At 44.3% G+C, this 5,802-nt stretch overlaps 1 protein-coding gene across 1 annotated transcript in view; it reads left to right on the top strand.

The window, feature by feature from the left end:
- Window positions 1-5,802, top strand: part of CACNG8 (calcium channel, voltage-dependent, gamma subunit 8) — a 53,597-nt gene that overhangs the window by 1,077 nt on the left and 46,718 nt on the right. The gene's annotated exons all lie outside the window — the stretch shown is intronic.

The following is a 5,802-nucleotide window of genomic DNA, read 5'->3' as shown; positions in this document are numbered from 1 at the left end:
GGGTGGGGGGCCTGGCTCTGTTATTTACCGTGTATCATATGTAAATATCGACAGAAACTTCAATAAACTTTATTTCAAACACGTCTCCGCCTGCCCAGAGGGAAGGGATTGGATACAGGGGCCTTAGTCCAGGTCTCTGCTTCTAGGGTTGCAGGCCTAAAGTACTGCAGAATAATATTAGATGGGTCGTTGTTAAATGACTTATCATAATTAAAAGTACTGCAGAATAACATTAGATGGGTCGTTGTTAAATGACTTATCATAATTAAAAGTACTGCAGAATAACATTAGATGGGTCGTTGTTAAATGACTTATCATAATTATCAACGACAGCGCTTTATACTTCAGTCCGTGTAAAGCATGCAGGACCGTAAATGATACTGGTCAGGATCAATAAACACATTTTCCTGATATTCTTATGACCACGTAGAGTACTGTTGCTATGACTCGCCTTCTTTAGACATGCATTGCTTCTTTTAACTTTCCTCCCAAACCTGCACGGTCAATTTATTGGCCTCATTTTGCAGATAGGTCCAGAGAGGTGAAGTGACCTAGCCAAGATCACGCAGGTGGAACTTGGCAGAGCCATTTGCTAAAACCAAGTTTAGGCCAGGTGCGGTGACTCACGCTTGTAATCCCAGCACTTTGGGAGGTCAAGCCGGGCGGATCGCTTGAGGTCAGGAGTTCGAGATCAGCCTGGCCAACGTGGCGAAACGCCGTCTCTACTTAAAAACACAAAAAAATTAGCCGGGCGCGGTGGCTTACGCCTGTAATCCCAGTTACTCGGGAGGCTGAAGCAGAGAATCGCTTGAACCTGGGAGGTGGAGGCTGCAGTGAGCCGAGATCTCGCCACTGCACTCCAGCCTGGGCGACAGAATGAGACTCCATCTCAAAATAATAATCATAATAAAACCAAGTATCTGGTTCTGAAGCTCAGGCTTCCTCCCCCTTGCACCAGGCAGTGGTGGGTTTTCCCAATGCTTGGCTCAGTCCCTCTGTTGAGAAATGACTGCTACCATTTACTGCACACCTACCGTGAGCCAGACGCCTTCCTTCCTTACGTGATCTCATTAGACATTCACAGCAGCCCTGTTATGTAGGAATTATCACCCCGTTTTTGCAGGTGAAGGAGGCAGGCTCAGAAAGTGGGTGCTGCGATCTGCAGTCTCACCCACTATACTGAGAGACTGAGAACAGCCTAAATGTTTGATAAGCTTATTCTTGCAGTGTATTGTAAAGGAAACACCGTGCCAGATTTTCCCTTCTTTGCCTTGTCTAGATTTGGCCTCTTAAGGATCCATCAGAACGATTTTTGCTATTACAGTCACAACTGTTAACAACCATAGACACATTTATCAGGTCATCATTAGGGTATCAGACACTGCACTAAGCACATTAAAAAAAAAAAAATAGACAGGATCTCCCTGTGTTGCCCAGGTTGGTCTTGAACTCCTGGGCTCAAGGGCTCCTCCTGCCTTGGCCTCCCAAAGTGCTAGAATTACAGGCATGAGCCTCCCTACCCGGCCTGCAATAAGCACCTTCGATTTATTAGCTGACTGAATCCTTCCAACCATCCTGTGAATCAGGCATTCTAATTAGCCCCATTTTATAGATGAAGTAACCGAGGCTCGGGGAAGTGAGGCCACCCACCAGGTAAGATGCGGAGGAGAATTCATGCCGGGTCTCTCTGACCTCAGAGCCCACACTCTTAGCTGCTATAATTTACTGCTATGGATTTGGTGCAAACTCATTCTGTGACCTTGAGCAAATCTTTTAATCTCTGGGGCTTTCCGTTTTGTTTTTTTTTTTTTTTCTGTAAAAAATAAAAATAAAAAATACCGAGGGCAGTGGTTGGTTTAGAAGGATTCCAAATCCCTCTGAATAGGGAGGTTGGTGGGGGTAAGTTAGCGGGAAAGAGTTCTCAATCAGCAGGACTGGACTCCCAGAGGGAACTATTCTGAGTCATTTTCAATAATTTCACAAATTTCTGGAGGTCTTGCTTGAGATTTGGGATTGCAAATCATGCTTCAGCTTCGTTGTCAAAACTAAGCGATTCGTACTGGTTGCTTGGAGCCCAGTATTAGAAGAATTCTGAGCATCTGCTCGGTGGGAAAGAGTGTCGCCATTGATTGGTGCTGTCTGCCGTGCTGCTCAATTGGTGCTGTCTGCCTTGCCTGCAGGATGGGCTGCGGTGATGCAAATGCTAGATACTTGCTAACACTATGGGAAAGTTAACAACCTAAAATCCTAAGGTTTGTGTTTTTTTTTTTTTTTTTTGAGACGGAGTCTCTGCCGCCCGGGCTGGATCTCAGCTCACTGCAAGCTCCGCCTCCCGGGTTCACGCCATTCTCCTGCCTCAGCCTCCCGAGTAGCTGGGACTACAGGCGCCCACCACCTCGCCCGGCTATTTTTTTGTATTTTTTAGTAGAGACGGGGTTTCACTGTGTTAGCCAGGATGGTCTCGAGCTCCTGACCTCGTGATCCGCTCGTCTCGGCCTCCCAAAGTGCTGGGATTACAGGCTTGAGCCACCGCGCCGGGCCTAAGTTTGTGTTCTTTTAAAAAGTCAAGCTAGTTCTTTTGTTCATTAAACTTTGAAAATGGAATGCAATCCCACAGTTCAGGATTGGTGAGTTTTTTTGTTTTGTTTTAAAGAAATGCTGTGAAAAGTTCCACCTTTATTTATCCAAAGTGAGTCAGGATGTCCTAACATTCTGAAATCCTCCTCTCCCTGAGGTATTATTAGTTTTTAATTTCAGGAATACTCTATGCATATTCAAGCATATATGCATGTGCTTAAATCCACATATGGATGAGTATGTGGTATACACATTTTTATTGTATACATTTATCATGTAATGCACATAGTTCGGTGCCTTCTAGTTTCAAATGAGAATGCATGATGGGGCTCATTTAGTATGTTATATAACTCTACTGTTTTCCAAGCCTGCTTAATAACAATTGTTTGCATAAATTAATTGCATAATTTATTGAGTGCTTACATGCCAGCCATTGTGTGTTTCAGTCCTAAGCCTTTTACATTCTATAACCCCAGGAGGTTTGGTACTCTTAGAATCATTCTCATTTTATAAATGAGGTCTTGAGACACAGAGAGGGTAATTAGCTTTCTCCTGGTCACGCAGCTAGTAAGTGGTCAAGCTAAAATTTGAATCCTGAGAGTCTCCTGTGTCTCCAATACTTACCCACTAAGCTTGGTGTGTGTATATATATATACTGCCTTCCTTGACCTCCCAAAGTGCTGGGATTACAGGCGTGAGCCACTGTGCCCAGCTTTTTTTGTTTTGTTTTGTTTTGTTTTGTTTTTAACGAATTTTGCTCTGTTGCCCAGGCAGAGGGCAGTGGCATGATCTCGGCTCACTGCAACCTCCACCTCCTGTGTTAAAGCGATTCTCCTGCCTCAGCCCCCAGAGTAACTGGGATTACAGGTACACGCCACCACTCCTGGCTAATTTTGTATTTTTAGTAGAGACAGGGTTTCGCCATGTTGGCCAGGCTGGTCTCAAACTCCTGACCTCAAGTGATCTGCCCTCCTTGGCCTCCCAGCGTGCTGGGATTACAGGTGTGGGCCACCAGGCCCGGCCCTCTGTGTATATTGAAGCCAACTGGTTCCTTTTATTTATCAAGGACCTCTATCTCCCTATTGCCCTTAGGAGCAAATCTAAGCTCCTCACCTGTGTCCTTTTGCTAAGAGCACCCGTCTCATCATATGCCGCCCCCATCACTGCCTCCAGCAGACTGAGGTTGTCTTCCCTACCATTCCCAGCTCCTTCCTGTGCTGAGGGCTTCCTGGGTGGTTTCCTTCCATGGAATCCCCTTCCATCTCTCAGCCATATGGCAAACTCCCTATCCACTCTTTTTTTTCTTTCTGAGACAGGGTCTTGCTCTGTTACCTAGGCTGGAGTGCAGTGGTGCAATCTTGGTTCCCTGTAGCCTTGACTTCCCAGGTTCAAGTCATCCTCCCACCTCAGCCTCCCCAGTAGCTGAGACCACAGGCAAGCACCACCACCCCCAGCTATTTTTTTTGTTTGTTTTTTGTATTTTTGGTAGAGACGGGGTCTCGTCATGTTGCCCAGGCTGGTCTCAAACTCCTGAGCTTGAGCAATCCACTGACCTGAGCCTCCCAAAGTGCTGGGATTGCAGGCATGAGCCACTGTGCTGGGTTCTGTCCACTCTTGAGATTCAACTTACATGCTCCTTCCACCAGGAAGCCTTCCCGGAGCTTCCAAGCCTGCATCAGGGTTTACCTAAGTGCTTCCACCCTACCCTATATTGCCCCCCTTAGACCACAGTGATTTACAGGACGATACTACATACCAGTGTTTCTCAAAGTGTGTCCCAGGGAGCCGGGACGTTCCTGAGACCCATTTAGGAAGTTCACAAGGTCAAAGGCATTTTTGTCGTAATACTAAGATATTTTCCTTTTTTTTGTTCTTATTCTCTCACGAGTGTGTAGAGTCTGGAGGTTTCACAAGAAATAAGAGCACGATTGAACGCAGAAGCAGACATGAGACTGACTTTCTTCTGTTGAGTCGAATGTTAAATCGATTTTAAAAATTTTAACCCATTCCCTTTCGTTATTTTTTTTTTATTTTGGAAACTATAGTTATTTTTATTAAAATAAGTTGCTTATGTAAATATACAATAAGTTGATTATTTTACTTAAATACATATTTTGGATTTTTTTTTATCAGTTTGAATTGCAAATATGCAAAATATCAATAGACATAGCACAAATGTAAAAAGCTCTTCGGGGTCCCCTACAATTTTCTTTTTTTTTTATTTTTAGAGACAAGGTCTTGCTCTGTTGCCCAAGCTGAAGTGCAGTGGTGCTATCATAGCTCACTGCAACCTTGAACTCTCAGGTTCAAGAAATCCTCCCATCTCAGCCTCCTGAGTAGCAAAGACCACAGGTGTGCACCACCATGCCCAGCTAGTATTTTAATTTTTTTTTTTTTTTTTTTTGGTAAAGATGGAGTCTCAAACTCACGGTCTCAAATGACTGTCTCACCTTGGTCTCCCGAAGTGTTGGGATTACAAGTGTGAGCCACCAGCTCTTTACAATTAAGTGTATGGAGGGATCCTGCATTCAAAGGTCTAAATGCCGATGCTGTATGTCACAGAGTTAGTAAGATTTACCTAATTCCTCTAATGACTATGTAGTGGTCCATTGTAGAGAGGTAATTTATTTGAACAATACACTCATTTTAATTATGAATTTATTTATTTATGTATTTATTCTTAATTTTTAATTTTTTTCTATCTCAAAAATTTTTTCTATTTCTATAATAAATTGATTAGTTTACTTGAGATGGAGTTTCACTCTTGTCACCCAGGCTAAAGTGCAATGGCACGATCTCTGCTCACTGCAACCTCCACCTCCCAGGTTTGAGTGATTCTCCTGTCTCAGCCTCCGGGGTAGCTGGGATTACAGGCGTGTGCTACCATGCCTGGCTCATTTTTATATTTTTAGTAGAGATGGGGTTTCGCCAAGTTGGCCAGGTTGGTCTCAAACTCCTGACCTCAGGTGATCTGCCCGCTTTGGCCTCCCAAAGTGCTGGGGTTACAGGAGTAACCATGCTTAGCCCTGAAATTTAATACTCAGTCATGATTTAAAAGTTTCAGCATCAGAGAAGGGTATAAAGAAAGTAGCTTTTGGCCGGGCATGGTGGCTCACGTCTGTAATCCCAGCACTTTGGGAGGCCAAGGCAGGTGGGTCATGAGGTCAGGAGTTTGAGATCAGCCTGACCAACATGGTGAAACCCTGTCTCTACTAAAAACACACA

This window comes from Mandrillus leucophaeus, unplaced genomic scaffold, assembly GCF_000951045.1.
Source record: "Mandrillus leucophaeus isolate KB7577 unplaced genomic scaffold, Mleu.le_1.0 Scaffold104, whole genome shotgun sequence".
Lineage (NCBI taxonomy): Eukaryota > Metazoa > Chordata > Mammalia > Primates > Cercopithecidae > Mandrillus > Mandrillus leucophaeus.
This window is presented reverse-complemented; position numbering and strand designations above follow the sequence as displayed.